This window comes from Rattus norvegicus, chromosome 3 (assembly GCF_036323735.1).
Source record: "Rattus norvegicus strain BN/NHsdMcwi chromosome 3, GRCr8, whole genome shotgun sequence".
In the NCBI taxonomy this organism is placed as follows: Eukaryota; Metazoa; Chordata; class Mammalia; order Rodentia; family Muridae; genus Rattus; species Rattus norvegicus.
The window spans coordinates 103,916,476-103,938,258 of NC_086021.1; the positions used below are offsets into that span (position 1 = coordinate 103,916,476).

Genomic DNA, 21,783 nt, shown 5'->3' on the forward strand with positions numbered 1-21,783 from the left:
GCAGCACACACCAGCTGACTGAAGGCCCCCAACACATATACAGCAGAGGACCGCCTGTTCTGGACTCAGTCAGAGAAGTTGTACCTAACTCTCGAGAGACTGGAGTCCCCAGGGAGTGGGGAGGTCTGGTGGGGTGTGTGGGGGTTAAAGTCTGGACTTAAAAAAAAGATTAATGAATATTTTTAAAAGATACTAATTTGGAATCAAATTAATTATTATTATAAGTCATGATACGTGGTGGCTGTTACTGCTATTGTTATTTTCCTGCTTCAAGTATAACATTACAGAACAATAACAAATAAACCCTCTATAAACAAAGAGAGCAGGGCTTGAGGGGGCTTTCATTGGAGAGCTACTTTCATTATGGTAAGGAAAGGAAAAGCATTATTTATTTGCTGGGAATGCCTACCCAAAGAAAATATAACACACTTGACTGCAGTTTTTTTTTTTTTGTTTGTTTGTTTTTTGTTTTGGTCTGGATACAGAGAGATAGGTGGTGGCAGTGTCATCTGTCAAAGAATCTAAAGACTTCAACTCCTACAGAATCCACTAATTTGTTCCTAGAAGGAACTGAAGTCCCCCAACCCTGCCACAACAGTAAGGAGAAGGAAATAAGTGAAAATGTGCTCTCACTTCTATAATGATTGTTCACCCTGTAATAGGAATAGGGAAAATGGTGAACACATAGTGTCACAAGAACATTCTCCTGGCTTCCTAGAGATCCCTGGGTAACAGGGTATCATTTATGCTCTATTGGACAACATGACACAACATCTCTCTGCTTTCATAGTTTAATGGTCAGAAACAGCACCTGTCCCTACTTTTAATGCCAGACTTAAATAATTGTATTTCTAATGGAAAGAATTCTGACTATGTGATGGCATGTGAATTCTGACTAGGCTTTTGGATAATATAAGTCAATCCTTACCAGTCCTCTAGTTCAATTAACACTTTGAAAATGACATTCTGAGAGGCTCCTTCAGAAGACGTTACCATATTTTTAAAACATAATTTCTTTTTTGAGATTGTATTTATATCATTCTCCCTTTCTTCTTCCTCCCTACAAACCCATATTGCCATATTCCCTTCCTTGCTCTTTTTCAAATCCATGGCCTCAATAGTTGTCACACACACACACACACATACACAGAGAGAGAGAGAGAGAGAGAGAGAGAGAGAGGGAGGGAGAGAGGGAGAGACAGAGAGACAGAGAGACAGAGAGACAGAGACCTATACACATATATGCATATATTTGTATATATAAATATATGTATGTCCACATATAAATGCATATGTATGTGAGTGTCTGTGTGTGAGTGTGTGTGTGTGTGTGTGTGTGTGTGTGTGTGCACGTGCACAATGAGGTTCATATGAACATGTAGACTGCTGATAAACATTTCCTTTTCAGAAGTCTTTGGTCACACAGCTTGCTGTTTACAGATACCTATAACTAGATAATAGTTACAAGTACTCCCCTGAGGAAATAATTTTCAGGAATTCAGCAGGACATTCATCTTGAAATGGTTTATAAAGAAAATGTGGAGGAGGGGACTTTCATAGTCCATTAACTTTAATAAATTCAACAAATATCATCTCACCTCATGGAGAGTCATAATAAAAAATATCCAACGTTCTCTGAGCTACCCTGGAGGCAAGGGATCCGATTATTTAGTTCAATGATTCCAAAACATCCTTGATTACAGACCACTTTCTCATGTCAATCTTATTTACTCCCTTTATGAACATGTCCTTTGGAGGTCAGAACTCAATTATGAGGATAAAAAGAAGTTAAGCTAAGTCCCCAAGAAGCCACACCTTTAAATGGAGAAGAGAGTCAATATTAGGTTACACTAGCTTGGCTTCATGAGAAAAGAGATTTAAAAGGAATTTTAAGAAGTATCAATTGTTAACATTAAAAATAGATGTGACAGGATTTAAGGGTGGAAAATAGGAGACGGTTCCCACAGTTTGATGAATTATGCAAGAGTACAATGTCTAGCTTTAGGAAGGTGGAAGTTATGAAGCATAGCTTAGTCTGGCTGAAGTCAGAAAAATGACATCAAACTCAATTGCTTCTGGGACAGGCACAGACTTGCTTATGGATGATCAATACAGTTTTGTAAATATGATGAATAAACAAAAGTTCTATCCTGCAAAAACGTTGGCATGAGCAAGTATCAATGTAGACTTCCACTTTATTTTCACAGTTACTGTCATGGCTTTACAAATGAGATCATAGCTTCTGTTCATCTCCAGTCAATCTCCAGCTTACCTCCAACCCTAGTGCTACAGAGACTGCACTAAGATAGATATTCCACTGTGTCATTTCTTTGCTAAAGACTCTTACAAATAAAATTCACAGTTTTTATTGTGTTCTCTAGAAGACTTGGTAACCCATTCTCTGATCGCCTCTGACTTCATTTCCTACTCAGCTAATGCTGAGACTACTTTTGTCATATAAGCTGAAATTTTCAAGCACAACACATGAGGGTCTCTGCTCTGAATTCACTTTCCCTGGAGTGCTTTTTCAGTGTTTGTGAAGGTGCTTTTATCCTTTGTTGTTGTTGGTGGTGGTAGCAGTGTTGTTGTTCTTTTTGTTATTATAACTATATTTTAATTCATCTAAAAATCATAGCAGTAAATCTACCATATTTTAGCCAATTTAATATTACTTTTAGAAAAGGTATATTTTTCTAAGGTAATCACTATAGAGGAACACATGGTGCTGTTTTCGTTTTCTTTTTTTTCATAAAATAACATTTTTATTTATTATTTTTTTATTTTATTTTCTTTAATTGATTATTTTAGTTACAGAAAGAAAAGATGTAGTTGGAACAGAGCTAATTAAATTCTGTTAAAGTCCAACTCACACTAGTACAAAACTAAAGATACATTTCATGGTGGCAAGAATTTTCTTGGTACAGATAATGTATTTCTTATTTAAAACCATATCAACATTTTGGTCATCTTTCTTCTTGAGCTTCCTGTGTTGTGTGGATTGCATCTTGGGTAATTTGAACTTTTGGGCTAATATCCACTTATCAATGAGTGCATACATACTATGTGCACTTTTCTGTGATTGAATTATCAAACTCAGGATGATATTTTCTAGTTCATTCCATTTGCCTATGAATTTCATGAAGTCATTGTTTTGGATTGCTGATTAGAATTTCATTGGGTAGATGTACAACATTCGTTTGAATCCATTCCTCTGTTGAAGGGCATCTGGATTCTTTCCAGCTTCTGGCTATTATAAATAAGGCTGCTATGAACATAGTGGAGCATGTGTCTTTTTTGTTTGTTGGAGCATCATTTGGGTATATGCCCAAGAGAGGTATAGCTGGGTCCTCAGGTAGTGCAATGTCCAATTTTCTGAGGAACCCCCAGATTAATTTCCAGAGTGGTTGTATGAGTTTGCGGTCACACCAACAATGGAGGAGTGTTCCTCTTTCTCCACATTCTTGCCAGAATCTACTATCACCTGAGTTTTCTTTCTTAGCCACACTTACTGGCGTGAGGTGGAAAAAAAATAGCATTTTTAACAAATGGTGCTTGTTCAACTGGAGGTCAGCTTGTAGAAGAATGCAAATCAATCCATTCTTATCACCTTGTACAAAGCTTAAGTCCAAGTGGATCAAGGATCTCCACATATAACCATATACACTCAAACCAATAGAAAAAAGTGAGGATGAGTCTAGAACACATGGGCACTGGAAAATTTTTCCTGAAAAAAAACCAATGACATGCTATAAGATCAAGAATTGACAAATGGGACCTCACAAAACTTCAAAGCTTCTGTAAGGCAAAGGACACTGTCATTAGGACAAAATGGCAACATCAGATTGGGAAAAGATCTTATTAGATATAGGTTGCTCCTGAGAGACACAGCCAGAGCATGTCCAATACAGAGGTCAGTGCTAGCAGCAAAACACTGAACTGAGAACAGTACCCCTTTGGGGAAATTAGAGGAAGGATTGAAAGAGCTGAAGGGGCTTGCAACCCGATAAGAACAACAATACCAACCAACCAGAGCTTCCACGGACTAAACCAGTACCCAAAGATGATGCACATGGACTGACCCAGGGCTCCAACTGCATACATAGCTGAGAATAGCCTTGTTGGGGCACCATGGAAGGGGAAGAAGCCCTTGGTCCTGCCAAGGTTGGACCCCCCGTACAGGGGAATGTTGGGCAGGTGGTAAGGTGGGGTACTTGGGGGGAACACCCATATGGGGGAGAGGTAGAGGATAGGGGAATTATGGACAGGAAACCGGGAAAGGAAATAACATTTGAAATGCAAATAAAGAAATATATCCAATAAAAATTATCTAATACACAACATTTCAACACAGAATGTATTGTATGTTGTATCTATATATGTGTATATACATAATGTTGTAGATTTGGTCTAATGCTGCATATATTATGTTAATCTGGTCTCCCAAATTGGACAATAATCTGCACATAAGATGTTGAGGGACCCTGCCCACAATTGGTTTTGATTGGTAAAGTTCCTGGTGGCTAATAGCCAGGCAGGGAAGCAGAGGCTGAACTTTAGGATTACTGGCAAAGGTTTGAGAAAGGAATAGAAGGAGAGAGCTGCCATGCCAGGAAAAAAGTAGATGCCAGGCCCGAGAGAGGCCATACAGAGAACACAGCTGTGACGTAGGTGCTACAAAACTCAGCATGAGAGGGCTGAAGTCCTGGGTCTGGGTCTGTGTTGGCCAGGATAGAATATAGGTTTTAGTAATACCACAGGAATATCGGAGCAGAGAGTGTTAGCCACGTGGAGGCTTAGAAGTGGCACAGGCATTGAGCTTCTAAGGAATATTAAAATATAAGTCTACCTGTGTGTGTGTTTCATTTGGAAACTCAGAACACTGGGTCGGGTAGTGAAAAAAGAGTCACCACCATCACCGGGATTATCTAAGTGGAGTTATTTGGGTTCAGCGACAACACATATGTGCATATAGTATGTGTAGTTTTTATGTGTGTATATGTATAAATATGGATAGATAGATAGACACATATATAACACATATTTAAATATATTATACAACTGTATATGCTGCATTCAACATGATGTATATGTGTATATGTGTGTGTCTTGTGTCTAAAGCAAATATAATAAGTCTCATAGTCATTTGAGGCTTAATTTAATGTTTCAGACACCAGTACACATGCTTAAATTGAAACACTTACAAAATGGCTCTAATATTCATGTTACGTAGACGTGGTCAGTGGAACATTGAGATGAACAACATTCCCAGCTTCTCAGGGCTTGGGAAAAAAGAGTAAAGATTTCAATGACATGAATTAGACCTATCATGGTGTCATATAGTGCCATCAGACATAACTTGCAGCATAATTGCATCAGTAAGAAATTTAGAAGGTGAATTGCTTTCCAATAAAATATTGAGCAACCTTCCTAAAGGTATGTGATTAAGAAGGATGGTAAGACAATGGGAAAGAAATCCCTTCCATGGTCACCAGGACCCAGGACAAAAACCTAACCAGCAATCATGCTAACTACAATTCTAATGTGTTTTGCTTTTATATTATGGTTACGCAAGCATTCATTTCACACCCAAATGAATACAACTAAGGTTCATTCAGAGTGTTATTAAAATCTTGACTTTATTTTCTGTTGTTTGAGCTATTACACTCAGAATCATGCTTGCAGTCCCTTTAATAAGCATTTTACCTTCTCTTCTACATCCTAATAAAACAGGGCTTATGTGCAGGGCTTACAGACCGAAGACAAAATGCTAAGCTTAAATTCTAATTCAGATATCTGTTTGTGTGATGTACCTTAAATGTCATCTACCCAACCCTCCTTCTCAGTATAATAAAAACATGTGTGGATGAAACCTTCAGTACAGCCTCACAGAGCACAAGTTACAGAGTGACCTGATGTCGGCCTTTTAAAAAATGGTTCCCCCATTAACACAGGAAGCAAATATAATTATGACATGTAAAACTTCTCAGCTTAGACAGGCCCTAGATATCTGATTTGTATTTAAAAAAATAATGTGGAAGTTATTTTGTGAAAGAAAAAACATTACTAGTATCATTATTTTAAAATTATAACAGTATCTAATGCTACAAAGAAAAATAAAGGAAACAGTTATGTATTTCCTAGTGTTTCATGAATAAATCAAATAATGATTAACTTAAAACTGAGTTGAGCAAATGGGCGATTTGTCATTGTGCTGAACCCTGAACTAATCTTTCTATCTTTCTGTTTGTGTTTGTTCATTTGTTCGTTTGCATTTTTCTGCATATTTTCTAAACATTTGGTATCTAAGAATACATTGGGCCATAAAATATATACCTATAATAATAATGATCTTTTTGAACATTTTATATTTGAAATAAAACCTTATTCCTTCCAAATTGTAGAAAAAAATAAATCAAAAGACACAGTAAGTACAAATACTAATCTTTAGGTTATATTATTGAGTAGATACAGAGTAATGAGAAAGGAGTGAAAGGAGGGAGGACAGGGGTAAAGATGCAGAGAGAGAGCAAATGTTGGTCTAGAATGTTCTATTTATACCACTTCACTGTCTGCCCATTGGCTGAGTGACTTCTTACGTACACCTGACATCAGGCATCTTTTTGATATATTATTTAATGATAGTATAAAATTTCTCGCCATACACTACAAAACAATGATGTATGTGCCCAATGCTAACCATATAGCCATTCATACCTGAGGATGTGTTACTGTGACTTGTAAATGCTTCTTTAAATGCTATATGATTCCCTATCTTGCTCTCCTGAACTGTCACCTTCTGTCCTCAGCATTAACAGATACAGATATGTGATTTTCTTCTCAGTGTACTCTGAAACCATTATTAAAAGTTTCACAAAAAAAAAATTTAGCTATGTCCTTGACAAGAAGCAAATGTTGCCATAGCCACAGCCATAAATTTGTGGAACTATAAAATAGAGAAATAGAAATCTTTAAAAGTACGATTGGTGCCCATCATTATAAAGGGGAATGGGATCTTCAGTGTTCCTGCCCACACTAAAGCCCACCAAGTACAAGTAGCAGGCTAAGCCTGTTCATCTTAATCACCAAGGATTTAAACGATTTCACATTAGCTATAAAGGTTTTTTTTCTATTCTTAGTTTATTTTCTAATTATATATTCTCATGTTTACAGATGCATGTGTAGTTAAATATCATGTTAGGACATATAATAGTGACTCGTTACAATAATTTTATTTATATAGCAAAATTGAATGAGGATGCCTTTATATAGGGTTTTATTGTAGCATGAAAAGGAGTCCATAAACAACTGTTTTTATTTTTGTTTTAATGTAGCATGCTTTGAGCAATATTCACTTTTTATGTCAATTTGTTTTTAAATTATTTCTTTAATTTTTGAGACTATAATATAATTGCTTAATTTTTGTCCTTTTTTCCTCTCCAAATCATTTCATATATCCTCCTTAGTCTCTTACAGATTCATGACTTCATTCTTTTTCTTCAACTGACGTTTTATACACATCCATGCATACACACATACACACATTAATAAATACATAAGTAATTTTTCTCAGGCTTACAATACATTTTTCATGCCTGACCATTTAATATAGTATAACAATGCCATATACTCCTCCCCTGGAAAGACTATTTCTCCTGCTCTCAGAAATTGTTGGATGTCTATATTTTGTTTTGTGTAGTTGAATCCTCTTGGGCTTTCCCACCCACTCTGGCATTTCTGCTGTTGTTTTCCTTAATCAGTTCATTCATGGGCAGCCATGGTAATGAGACCTAATGGGTATAGCTTCTGACACTCCTAGGAGACACATTCTCACACCTAAATCTATTCTGCTATTAAGATCCACCACTCCACATTCACTTGGACCCCTTTTGGCATTAGTGTGGGTCATCAGGCCATTTATTTCATCACCCAGCAATCCATAGATGATTAATGCTACCGCATAAATATCAGAATCTGTAAATAATCATGAGCGGTAAATGTCATTCCCACTTCCTGTTGAACTAAAAGTTATTTTAAAATTGGGGATATTAGATTAATGAAGCACACATATTAGTTTATCTGTAAGGTCATATGCAGAGGCAATTAGAACGTAAGGGCATTGCTTTAATGAAGTGTTTGAACTGTTGATGAATTTGATATCTGAATACATTATTCAGATTTAAAGGAATTACGTTAGATGAAGCCAGGTTAGAGAGTATTTCATCCCTAGGGATAGTTTCTTAGAAGTTGTATTTTTCTGTGGCTGATTACTATGGCAGCGCCTTCCTACTTCCTGTTGGCATGACCCAGTCCCCCCTGTCATAATGAAGCAAAACCTCTCATAATAAGAAAAACAAAAATATTTTCCCTTAAAATGTTTCTGGGAACATATGATCACAGAGGCAATGAAACTAACACAATACCTCAGTTCAAACACATTTGCTTTCCTCTCTGTGTGTTCTGAGCATATAATAATGTTTGTTGGCATCAGAGCCCCAAGATTATTCATATTCATATTAGTGAGGCCATTTCTTCTCTCCTCAATGTAGATCCACATCAATACTAATCTCCTTCAAGACAGCCTCAGAAACTTCCAGAAATAAAGTTTTAATGATTCTACGAGTACACCTAGCCCAGATGACAGGTAAAATGAGCTATTAATCCATTTCAAACTCTACCATGTATTATAAGCAACTACAGTTCACATATATCCACAACACAAATAATTCTTCTCCATTAAGTCTAATCAAACAGCTGTAATTTATTGGCTCCTGAGACACCGTACCAAGTTAGAAAGTATCTATCAAGTGTCTGCGCAGCCTATTTTTAAATCCCTCAGTGATAATAAACACACTACCTTCAAATGCAGTCTGCTCTATCTATCCTTGGATAGTTTTGAGGGCTAGAAATGTTTCTATGCAGTACTATAATTGCATTTCCTGTCATTGCTTTCTTTGGTGCTCGTTCTGTTCCTTAAAGCACATAAAAGAATTTTAATTACCCAGGAACAACGAGGAAACCTTGATTCCTGTCCAGGTCCACAAATCTGTTCTCTCCAAATCCAACACCTCATATCCTTGCAGTGTGGTGGGTGTGACATGGCTTCTGGACACAGCCTGCCAAGTTTGCTCTTCTCACCCTGTTTGCTTTAACCATATGCACTGGTATTTTAGCCACATGTCTTTTTGCTTTTAGTCACAAAATGTTGAGCTCTGCTCTCCCATGACATCACTGCATGACTAGTTTGCCCAAGTAAAACAAGGTTTAATTAAATCTTAATGTTGTGCCCACTCTTTCCAGTGCTAACTGTTATTTTCACTTCCCCTGCCATTAGCAGAATACATAATGAGAGAGTGTAGAGCACAGAGTCAGCCCCTTGTACAGAGAGTAGCATTTTGTCACTCACGTCCTCTCACTGAGCTTTAGTTTTCAGCTCATGATTATGTCCCACTAAAACCTACCCTGGACAAAGATATTATTTGTGTGGGAGTATTTGTTCTTTTTAGGATATGACAGCAGCAGCATAAAAATATTATTTAGAACTAAAGAGATATTTCAGTCAATAGCATGCCTAAGATTAAAGCATGAAAATCTGATGCTTTTGTTCCTAAACTCATTGAAAAGAAAACATACAAGTGTGGAAGGAACCATGTGCCTTGTAAACCACCAAAGTGAAAGTAGAGATGTAGGACTGGAGACATAACTCAGCTGTTAAAGGCTAGGCTCACAACCAAAAATACAAGTGAAAGCTGAGATGATCAGAACAATGGGCCTCACAGGGTAGCCAGCCTTACCAAATCAGTGGCTCAGTGAGAAACTGTTTCAAAAAAAAAGATGAAAGGTAATGGAGGAGACACCTGGTCTCTACATTCACACACACACACACACACACACACACACACACACTCGGGGCGGGGAGCGGTTGGAGAGAGGGGGGAGGGGGAGGGAGAGGGAGAGAGAGAGAGAGAGAGAGAGAGAGAGAGAGAGAGAGAGAGAGAGAGAGAAAGAGAGAGAAGTGTCCAATATCCACAACCTCAAGGACATAAAACAAAGGGGGACTACAGTACATGAAAATGAGAAATGGACAAAGGCCATATTCATTCTATAAGGTTTGGGGAGTTTCTACTTCCAGCTACTATCTGATTGCCTTTTCCATATCTACCATCTGTCCAAATTAAAATCTTTACTCTTGTTCACATAACCTACAAAATATTCTCTATTTACCCTGACATAATTATTTCATTGCTTTTTACTTTCAATGTCTGGCAAAGCAAACCAACAATAACACGACATAATTATATCACCAAGGTAACCTTGATGTAACTAATTTTCCAATATAGTCATACATCATCAGGAATGATTTATGGAATGATGCATACCCATAAGACGAGTATATAGTATCTGCCCACTATTTGCTTACAGAAATATAGTATAACCTATGAAACCATAGGTTGACTATAAATGCAGATCATTAACAAATTCAGCTATCTCCCATAACTGAAGACAGATATGAAAGATATTAATTTACAGTGTGTGGAGTTAGAGTACTAGCTCAATGAACAGCCAAACCTCTGTATAACTTTATATTTTTGGTTGTTTTCCTAGCCTTTAACAGCTGAGCCATCTCTCCAGCCCTCTGTATAACTTTAGATGTTAATACTGCCTATTACGTTATGTTTCCCTGATAAGTAAGAATTGTTGAAAGTGACCACATAAACCTGACTCCCTTTCAGATAAACAAAGTGAAACAGGTACAAAATGTACCCATTCAAAACTACACAGACCATAATCGTATAAAATAAAATATTTGGTTGCAAATGTCTCCATTTTCACTTTTCTAATCAAACTGAATCATTTTTAGAATGTACACGGAAAGTGTTTGAGTAGTGTTCATCTAACAAACAAGTGAGCTTACCATGCTTATTAGCATGTGTAAAGATTGTCTCATCAGTTTACATTACTCCTGTTGTTTTCTCAAAATAAAGCACTCTCGGTTACAATTTGAAAACATAGAACTAACTTTTTTTAAAAAAAATTCTTTTTGAGAAGACGCAAGTTCTTCATACATTAAACATGAAAGTCATTAACTTATTTTCTCCATCCTTTGTGATGCCGTTCCAGATTTTATGGATAGTGTAGAGAAGTAATTTTTAAGTTGATAATGAATAGATTAAATAAATAATATATGTACAAATAAAGGTTATATATGTACTGAACCCTCTTCCAGTGCATGACTAATTCTTAGCATATCTTAATTGAGTGAATGGCTGATTTGAGGACTAGCCCAATCTAATTCTCAGTGTTCAAGTTAAAAACATTGTGCTGTTCTTTAGTTTTTAATATTTATTATATTCTATGATTCTAAAAATTAATAGAAGCCCCTTTCCAGGTCTTTCTTTTTCTGGTCCACACGTACAGAGCTCATTGAATTTGGAGCACATTTCAGACACTGATATCCCTCATTTGGATATTCTCAATTATTCATGGAAAATAGCCACTCTATGTAATTCAGTCAGTAGACATGACCTCAAGGGCAGAGGCTATAACACAGTCATGAGCAGACTCTGATAGAAATGATGCTGGCTCAGCAGCTTTCTGAAAAGCTCTGTAAAGAAGTCAATAAAAGACATTTCTTCCTCTGCCATGCCTTTCTTTTTCCATTTTTATTGGTTATTTTATTTATTTACATTTCAAATGTTACCCCCTTCCCAGTTTCCCCTCTATAAACCCCCCACCCTTCTCCCTTGCCTCTACCTCTAGGAGGGTGCTCCTTCACCCACCCACCTACTCCTGCCTCAGCAGCCTAGTGTTTCCCTAACCTGGGTCATCAAGCCTCCACAGGACTCAGGGGCTCCCCTCCCAGTGATGCCAGATAAGGTAATCCTCTGCTATATATCCAGGTGGAGCCATGAGTACCCCATACTTATTCTTTTATTGGTGGTTTAGTCCCTGGGAGCTTTGAGGGTGTGGGTTAGTTGATATTTTGTTCTTCTGATGAGGTGGCAAACTCCTTCAGCTCCTATAATGCTTGTCCTAATTTCCCCATTGGGGTCTCTGTGCTCAGTCCAATGCTTGGCTATATACATATGTATCTGTATTGGTCAGCTCTGGACGAGTCTCTCAAGGAACAGCAATACCAGGCTCCTGTCAGCAAGCACTTCTTGGCATCAGCAATAGTGTCTGGGATTGGTGTTAGCAGATGGGATGGAACCCTAGATGGTACAGTCTCTGTATGGCCTTTCCTTCAGTTTCTGCTCCACTCTTTGTCCATAAACTTCCTTTTGACAGGAGGAATTCTGGATTAATATTTTTGAGGTGCCTGTTTGGTCCCATCCCTCAACTGGGGGCTGTACCTATCCACTGGATATTGTCTCTGTATCCACTGGATACAGGCTCTCTCTCCCCTTTCTTGAGTATTTCAGCTAAAGTCCTTCCTATTGGAACCTCTTGGGTCTTCTAAAGCTACACCTTGGCAGCAACAGTAAGCTGTAATTTGGAGACTCAGGTACCTCTCTATCCTCTACACTAAGCATGGAACCTTTTCCACAGAAGCCTTTGGCCTAGAGATGATGATGATGATGATGATGATGATGATGATGATGATGATGATGATTTTTAATCTTTTTAACAGTCCAGTCATTATCCCCCACTCTTTCTGTCCTCCAACAGTTCCTCATCCCATTCCTTCTCTCTTCATCTCCAAGAGAATATTCCCACACACCACACACCTTCACACACCAGACCTCACATATCCTTGGGCCTTAAGTCTCCCCAAGGTTAGGTGGTGCTTCTCTCATTGAGGCCAGAGTAAGAAGTCTTCTGCTGTGTTGGGGGCCTCAGACCAGCTAATGTATGCTTCCTGGTCCATGACTCAGTGTCTGAGAGAGCTTGAGGCTCCATGTTTGTTGAGAATGCTGGTCTTACAATGGAAACTCCATAGGCCTTCATATCTTTTCCCAGCCTTTCCCTAATTCAGACCATTGGGCACGTGTATCTGTTTCTGTCTCAGTCAGCTACTTGTTGGGCCTCTCAAAGGGCAGCCATGCTAGGCTCCTGTCTCTAAGTACAACATAGCATCAGTAATAGTGTCAGGCTTTGGAGCCTCCCCTTAACATGGATTCTAATTTGGGATGGTTACTGGACCTCCTTTTCCTCAGGCTCTTCTCCTTTTTTGTCCCTGTAGTTCTTTTAGACAAGAAAAATTCTGGGTCAGAATTTTTGTTATTTAAGTCCTCACCTTCCACCTTTGACCAAATCCTATCAGGATTTCTTTCAGAAAACATCCCCAAATATCCCTACATTTTCCTTCTTTTCCTGTTACTGTGGTATGAGCTTTTGTTTTCTCCATTAATTTCTGCAATATGTCTAGCCTTGTACCTTGTACTCAGTGTTAACTCTTTCAATTTGTTTTCTATGCTCTGGTTATTATAATCTTGGAGAAACAATAAAGAGATTTGTAATTCCATATTTTTATTTTATATATTTATATTATAAAGAGAATAATACCCCCCCAAAAAAGTTCTCTGGAGTGGTCATCACCCTCATTCTTTGCCTCCTGCCTCCATCTGCAAGTTCAATTTCTAATAGCATTTCCCTTACACTGTAGATGCAATGTTTTACTAATAAGATTTGGATATGTTAAGTATAGTGAATTAATGGAAGCCATTTTTCCTCTACCACACATAGGCAGGTAAACTATATTTCCTTAAAGACTTTGAGTTGGATGAGAGATAGCTATTCTCTCCTCAACATTTGTCCTGGGTGATTTGAACAGTAATGGCCTCCATAGACTCATGTGTTTGAGTGCTTGGTCCATACAGTGCCACACTATTAGTAGGTATGGCCTTATTGGAAGAAGTATGTCATTGCAGTGACATGTTTTGAGTTCTCCTATGTTCATGCTATGCCCAGTGTGGCACACAGTTCCTCCTTTGTTGCCTTCAAGTCAAAATATAGAACTTTCACTTCGGTTGCAGCCAGAAGCCAGCAAGACATTGCCTCTCCATTCAAATGGTTCCTGTTGCTCGTGCAGTGTGCTAGGTGGTCTTTACTTCTCTGCACCAGTACATGAAAGGGCTTCTTAAGATACAAATTCTTACTCACTGATAATTGGATATTAGCCCAAAAGCTCGAATCATCCAAGATACAATACACAGACCGCATGAAGCTCAAGACCAAAGTGCGGATGTTTCTTTCCTTCTTAAAAGGGGGAACAAAAATAATCATAGGAGGGGATATGGAGGCAGAGTTTGGAGCAGAGACTGAAGGAACGGCCACTCAGAGCCTGCCACATACATACACAGTCACCAAGACTAGATAAGATTGATGAAGCTAAGAAGGGCATGCTGACAGGAACCGGATATAGATGTCTCCTGAGAGACAAAGCCAGAGCATGACAAATACAGAAGCGAATGCTAGCAGCAAACCACTAAACTGAGAACAGGAATCCCGTTGGAGGAATTAGAGGAATTGTTGTTCTTATGGGTAAGAACAACAATGCCAACTAACCAGAGCTCCCAGGGACCAAATCACTACCCAAAGAATACACGTGGACACACCCATGGCTTCAACTGCATATGTACCAGAGGAAGGCCTTGTTGGGCACCACTGGAAGGAGAAGCCCTTGGTTTTGCCAAGGTTGGATTCCAGTGTTGGGGAATATCGGAACCGGGACGGGAAGGGGGTGGATAGGGAACGGAACACTCTTATAGAAGAAGGGGAGGGGGATGTGATAGAGGGCTTTATGTCCGGGAAAGCAGGAAAGGAAACAACATTTGAAATGTAAATAAAAAAATCCAATAAAAAATTATTGTCAAAATCTAAAAAAAAGAGTTGGAAAATGTTTTGTTAGCTAAAGTAATCAAGCATTAGAAATAACACGTTATAAAAAATAAAAATGTATAAATAAATTAAAAAAAAAACAAATCCTCGTGTCCTGTCCCTGGCCATTTGAATCTCAATCTTAAGGCTGGCACCTTGGCAGCCAAATGCACAAGCAGACAGGAAGACTCTTAAATAAATCATAATGTCCACCAACACAGACATTTCTCTCTTCATATGATGACGGTCAGGGGCCTAAGTTTATTTGGAAAGGTAAGCAGACACCGTTTGTCCCCATTGGAATGGCAGGCTTTGCAGCGATTGTTGCGTATGGGCTACACAGACTGAAGAGCTGGGGAAATACGAAGATGTTCATTCATTAATTTGATCCACATGGATGCGGCAGCTCAGGGCTTTGTTGTCGGGGCTATGACTTTTGATATGGGCTATTCCATGTATTGGGAATTCTGGACCAAGTCTAAGCCTTAGAAGAGCTGCTGCCTTGGTCTGGGAAGTGCTTGCTTTAGTTAGACATCTCACATTGAGGTTGTGTATTTGTGTCTGCAATAAATATCATGTAGGTTTAGACAAAAAAAAAAAAACAAAAACAAAACAACAACAACAAAAAAAAAAAAACCATAAAAACAACTACCAGGTCTGCCTACATGCTGCCATGTAACCTCTGATCTCTGAAACTGTAAGCCTGACCCCAATTAATGTTTTCCTTTATTAGAGTTGCTGTGGTCTTGGTGTCTCTTCACAGCAATAAAATCATAACTAAAATACCAGTTAACAGTAAATCAGTACCGCTGGCTTAATTATGCTAAATACTAAAATATTTCTTAGATAATCATGCTTGTAACTGTATTCAACTACAAAACCTCTCTACAATCTATGCGGAACATGTAACAACATTCCGTGAGTTCACCTGATGCAGAATGCCACTTACAGTTGTTTCATCTAACTGTGATTTTTCTCTAATTAATGAATGCTGAATCACTAGTAGATCATACTTCACATACCACATCCAGCTTAATGATGCTCGTTTCTGGCCTCTCATGTACCACAGTGTAAACAGTGTCCCAGTACTCCCCAAATCAGTTCAGTTACACTGAATACTGTTAATGTTGTCAGTGAATATTTATTTCTAACTCTAATAATGCCAATAAATGACACATCAGCTGGATTTTAAAAAGCCATGTATGATCCTAATGATGATCATTAGCTTAGTGAACAGGAATTCTCAAATTAAAAATAAATTAGTAACTGTTTCTCAAATGTGGCTTTTCAAATAGCATAATACATGTTAGTTTAACCCATAATTGGATACCTGATCTCTTCTTTCTAGGGGTCAAATTGAAACCAGAGGAATTTTGTAATTCATCTTTTCTATTAAGTAAGCTTCAAGTTGAATCTATTTTAATATCAAGGTCAGTTTTAGAATTATAACTGTTTCTTATGTCTGGGAAACAGTATATGCATCTTCAAATTTTTTACAATTAGAGTAGTTTTATTCTTAGGCATAATTCTAAAAGTTATGTTAAAAGCAGCTTTCCAGAGCCAAGATACCCATTGAATATTACAGAAATAGTCTAAAAGGGGCAACCAAAATTGTCCTGATTTTCAGAAGTTCTATGTGCCTAATAAATAACAGGCTAATTACAAAACAAATATATTAAGTAAAATGTTAATCATCATTTCACAGAAAAGGGATAGAGTCCCAACTTCTTGCCAATCAATGTATCATAAAAGGAAAATGCCAAGCTGTGAATCTAAAGAGTTGTATTTCATTGCAGGGTTCATCCAATTTAGAGTTAAACAAACATGTCCAGACATAGCATACTTACTAAGACATTACCCCATCTATTTCCAAATACTTTTTGTTACTGTCTTATAGAGTTTTTCTTACTCAGTAGTTCCTGCTCATCCAGTATTAAAATTAGATTTCCGGTGGAGACCACGTCTCTTTCTCCATCCTGCTATCATAGGATCTAGTACTCTTCTTGGACATACAAAGTGTTCTAGTACAGCTTTTTCAAACATGAGTGAGAGTGGCAGAGCTAAGATAGAGTACGGTCAGCTCTAGGCTCGCATTCCCGCTTTGTTCCACGTGAAAAGAAAAGCCATGAAAGTTGGCATCATCTAAGTCTAACATTCTCCACTGTCAGTCAGTCTGTCTAACATTCTCCACTGTCAGTCAGTCTGTCTAACATTCTCCACTGTCAGTCAGTCTGTCTGTTTTTGTTTAGTGTTTTTTTTTTTAAATCTGGCATGTAAGGGTCCACTTCATCATCTGGCAATGTTATGAAGAAAGCCATGCTCACTTTTCATCCATTCTTCGTACCACAGCACGATAAATTCTTCTTAAGTCAGGGTGACATAAAGCCCAACAGCAATTGTGTACCAGTTTAAACTTAAGGAAAACATCCAAAATTCTCAGCATGTTAAATTGTATGAATTAATCCCGAGCTAACTGTGTATGTTAATTTATTACTTCATATACATATATGAATATATATCCTATATATTATATATTATATGCTCCTTATATGTACTGTGTGTGTGTATTTGACTTATCTCGAAATCATCATTCTGCATTCCAGGCTCATTGAAGAGATGTTATAGGATTCTCCAGAGAGTCTCTCCTCATTTTGAGACCAGCTTTACCCTATTTGACTAATGTTTAATTTGTATTTGAAGACAGCACTCTCTGTGACATCTTTAATCATAAACTTTTTCAAATTATCCTGATTGTGTGTATGAGAACATAGAAAAGAAACTGAGTTCCTGGAAGAAGAATGTGGGAAGATTTAAAGCAGCATGAAGTACTGAGTATGGTCTCCAGAAATAACTAATGAATAGCTATAACTTCTTCATGAAGAAGTCATAACCTTTCCTGCTAAAGAATTTCCATTCTTGAGAATTATTTATGGAAAAATGCAATTGCTGAACACATTTTACATTCTTCATGGTTAAGAACTAATTCTTTTACTGTTGATGTCAAGTAGGCACCCTCACCCACCTGAAAATTCTCAGGCACTGGAAATACATGAATACAGATATCTGTTGATAAAACTAGAAGGTGAGTCAACAGACCAGGTTCCAAGTTGACAAGGACAGAATCCAAGCATACAAAGCTCGTAATTCAAGTTGAGCTTCTCATTAATCTAAATGTTAATGTAAACTTAAAATACGTCACACTGATTTGGAACTCTTTTATATGAATATTGCATAACTGATCTCTCTAACAGAAGAATTCAAATGGACATGTCTTCATACAAACTGATTTCAAGCAAATGAAATCTTGACTATATTTTTTATTTTTCTTTCATTCTTGTTTTGTTTTGATTTGATTTGCATGTGCTCATTCGCATGCGTGCACACACACACACACACACACACACACACACCATTTGCTTCCTTAAGAAATGACAATAAAATTCCCTAAACAATAACAGCAAAATGACATGCCAAGATGGATGGGGGAAATTTTATAAGATCCTTCCACATGTGAAATATTCAGACCATGACTGCTGCAATTAGAGGGAGGAGCCTCCTGATAAGTTATGCTCACATATAGGCAAAAAAAGTATACGTGGACTCATGTGTTTGTGTGTGTGTGTGTGTGTGTGTGTGCATGTGTGTGTGAGGGGGGAATGTAACAACAATAAGCAAGAAGAAGTAGTCATGAACTTGATAAATAATAGGGGATCATAAGAGGTATTGTAGGAGGAGTGGAAGACATAATAATAATGTCAATACAGTACTCAAACATGAGATGCTTAAAAATAAAATAAGCTATAAGAGTCTCTGCAAATGAGGACAGTAAACTTGGACAGTTTTAAGTACATCAGTTGTTTAACATGTTCTCTGAAGAGTATTGAATATTGCCTTTCAATGATGTGGAGAGATTATTAGTTTGGTTTCTTTCCTGTTTTCCTGGGTATGGAAAAAATAAAAGTGTCAGGACTGATTAATTGATAGAGGGTGGTTGTTAAAACTTGACTAAATTTTATTTTATTGGATTATATTTTTACATATACATTAAGTTGTGTACATAAGCTCATAAACACATATACAAAAGCATATATAAAACTAATAGAAAATGAAATTTACAAAAGACATTATATTAGGTCAACATAAAATAAATTCTAATGATGATCATGATAATTATGGTGATGATAATAATGTTATCTGTACACTCTTTCCAGACACAAATTCAGCCAGTGAACATATATTATCTTAGTTTCTCCATCTATTGTAATTGAGAGATTTTCTGGCAGCCAATGAACTTTGTAAAATCTTCATAGTTTGATTTGTACAGCAGCAGGGGAAGGGATGGGGTCATTTTTAGTATTATAAGTTAAAATAAATAGGTAAAATACTTCTAGACCACCTCTCAAACAACACAATAAAATTGAATTTAGGAATCACTAGGAGGTGAGTGATTGAGTATGGCTCAGGTAGAGCCATCCAATCTCGAACTGCCATGATGCAGTAAATATAAAGTAGGAGGGCATATTTGCTGGGCAGTCAGTCACATCTGTAAACTCTGCTGCTTTTCTCTTGCTTATAAACTAAATTAAACATCTTTGCCTCAGATTCTTTATCAACAAAATAGTTAGAAGTATGCACTCATTGATAAGTGGCTATTAGCCCAAATGCTTGAATTACCTAGCTGCACAGAACACATGAAACTCAAGACAGATGATCAAAATGCGAATGCTTCACTCCTTCTTTAAAAGGGGAACAAGAATACCCTTGGCAGGGAATAGGGAGCCAAAGATTAAAACAGAGACAGAAGAAACACCCATTCAGAGCCTGCGCCACATGTGACCCACACATATACAGCCACCAAATTAGACAAGATGGATGAAGCAAAGAAGTGCAGGCCTACAGGAGCCGGATGTAGATCTCTCCTGAGAGACACAGCCAGAATACAGCAAATACAGAGGCGAATGCCAGCAGCAAACCACTGAACTGAGAACAGGACCCCGTTGAAGGAATCAGAGAAAGGACTGGAAGAGCTTGAAGGAGCTCGAGACCCCATATGAACAACAATGCCAACCAACCAGAGCTTCCAGGGACTAAGCCACTACCCAAAGACTGTACATGGACTGACCCTGGACTCTAACCTCATAGGTAGCAATGAATAGCCTAGTAAAAGCACCAGTGGAAGGGGAAGCCCTTGGTCCTGCTAAGACTGAACCCCCAGTGAACGTGATTGTTGGGGGAAGGGTAGTAAGGGGGGGAGAATGGTGAGGGGAACACCCATATAGAAGGGGAGGAGAAGGAGTTAGGGGGATGTTGGCCCAGAAACTGGGAAAGGGAATAACATTCGAAATGTAAATAAGAAATACTCAAGTTAATTAAGAAAAAAGGGGAAAAATTAAGTTATATGGGCAGTTTAGTTCAGAGTCTGTGGCACAAAACACATTGAAATTTCCCTTCTTTGTTTCAGCAATGACAGGGAATAAATCTGATCACTCAGTATGAAAATTCTCCTTGGGAGTAATGATTTCAGTAAACACTCAGTAATTAAATTTAGAAATCCATTATATTTGGGAAAGACAAAGACATGAAATATCAGTAAGATGGGCATCTTTGATCAGAACTATTTTTCCTTGACTGGTGAGAGAAACATAAAAGAAAATTCCAAAACCAAATCCCAAACAAACAAATACATGCCACTTCTGCAAGCTATTTTGTGGCTCTCTTGATGTTTTCCTGATGTCCTCAGAGTTCCAACCTTTGTCCCCCAGAAGCACAGTTACACAGCTGCACTTCTAACTACCAGGTGAAACAAGATCACTTTAATTTTCTGAATTAAAAAAATTGTTAAATTTCTACAAGCAGACTTTTGGGGTTGTTTTATGGTTGTTTGTTTGGTTTTGCTTTGATTTTTATGACTTGGTATGTGAATGTCATGTCAATTGGTTGTAGCCATCTTGGTACTATTTATCTACAATTAATTGCACATCAAGTAGGAAGCCAGTAGGTGTATGCTCACAGTTTACAAAAATTCCCACATGCAAAAATGAGGGTTTTATCTCAAATTACTATTGAAATAAATAATGTACTTAGAAGAAAAATGAGAGAACTTGAGAGGAGGCCACAACTTAGTGAGTCTTTTTATCCCAAGTCTTTGTTTTATGTGTGCAGGACTCACCTCCAACTTTCTATATGCACAAAGATGACCTTGAACTATTGTTCTTCCTGTTTCCATCTAATGAGTACTAAGACTACAAGTATACCCTAGTGCTTCATGCATGATAGGAAAGTCTAACAATTTAGGTAAATCTCCGGGTATTTAGAATATTTTTGTATTTAAAAATATTGTTGCATCTGTTCTCTTTTTTTCTTTCTTTTCATTTCTCCAATATCTAAAGTCCCCTCCTACATAAATTTGTGCTATCTTCATATATATATATATATATATATATATATATATATATATATATATATCCTGCTGAGTCTGTACAGTGCTGCCTGGAGGTATAGTTTTGTAATGCTGACTACTTCACTGGTTTTAGATAACCAATGAGAGGTCTTATCATTGGGGAAGACAAAATTTCCTTCCCAGAACAACTGTTACTTGACTTTAGCTCATCATCTAGGGTTGATGGTCCATAAAGTTCTCTTAACTGCTTCAGGATATTTGTTGTAATTATTTAGGACTTGTTTGGGCAACAGCATCATTGAGATTTTATGGGTATGGCTTCACTGTCATAGCTAGAAGGCACACTCTTAGAGCAGATTTCCAGTTCCTCTGGCTTTTAAATACTTTAGGCATCTCTTCGGAGGTGTTCCCTGAACCTCAGGTAAAGGAGTTATGTTACAGATGTAGCCATGCGAATGGGCTCCTTTGTCTGTTTTTAATTGCATTTTGATTATGGAAGTTATCTACACTATTATCCTTCAGCTGAAAAAAATAGAATCTCTTTTGATAAGTGGTCAGAGCTATCC

At 37.5% G+C, this 21,783-nt stretch overlaps 1 protein-coding gene and 1 pseudogene across 21 annotated transcripts in view; both read left to right on the top strand.

The window, feature by feature from the left end:
• The window catches only part of Lrrc4c (leucine rich repeat containing 4C), a 1,379,071-nt gene that overhangs the window by 1,156,324 nt on the left and 200,964 nt on the right, over positions 1–21,783 (top strand). The window lies entirely within an intron of this gene.
• Positions 14,757–20,009, top strand: LOC134486411 (HIG1 domain family member 1A, mitochondrial-like; annotated as a pseudogene).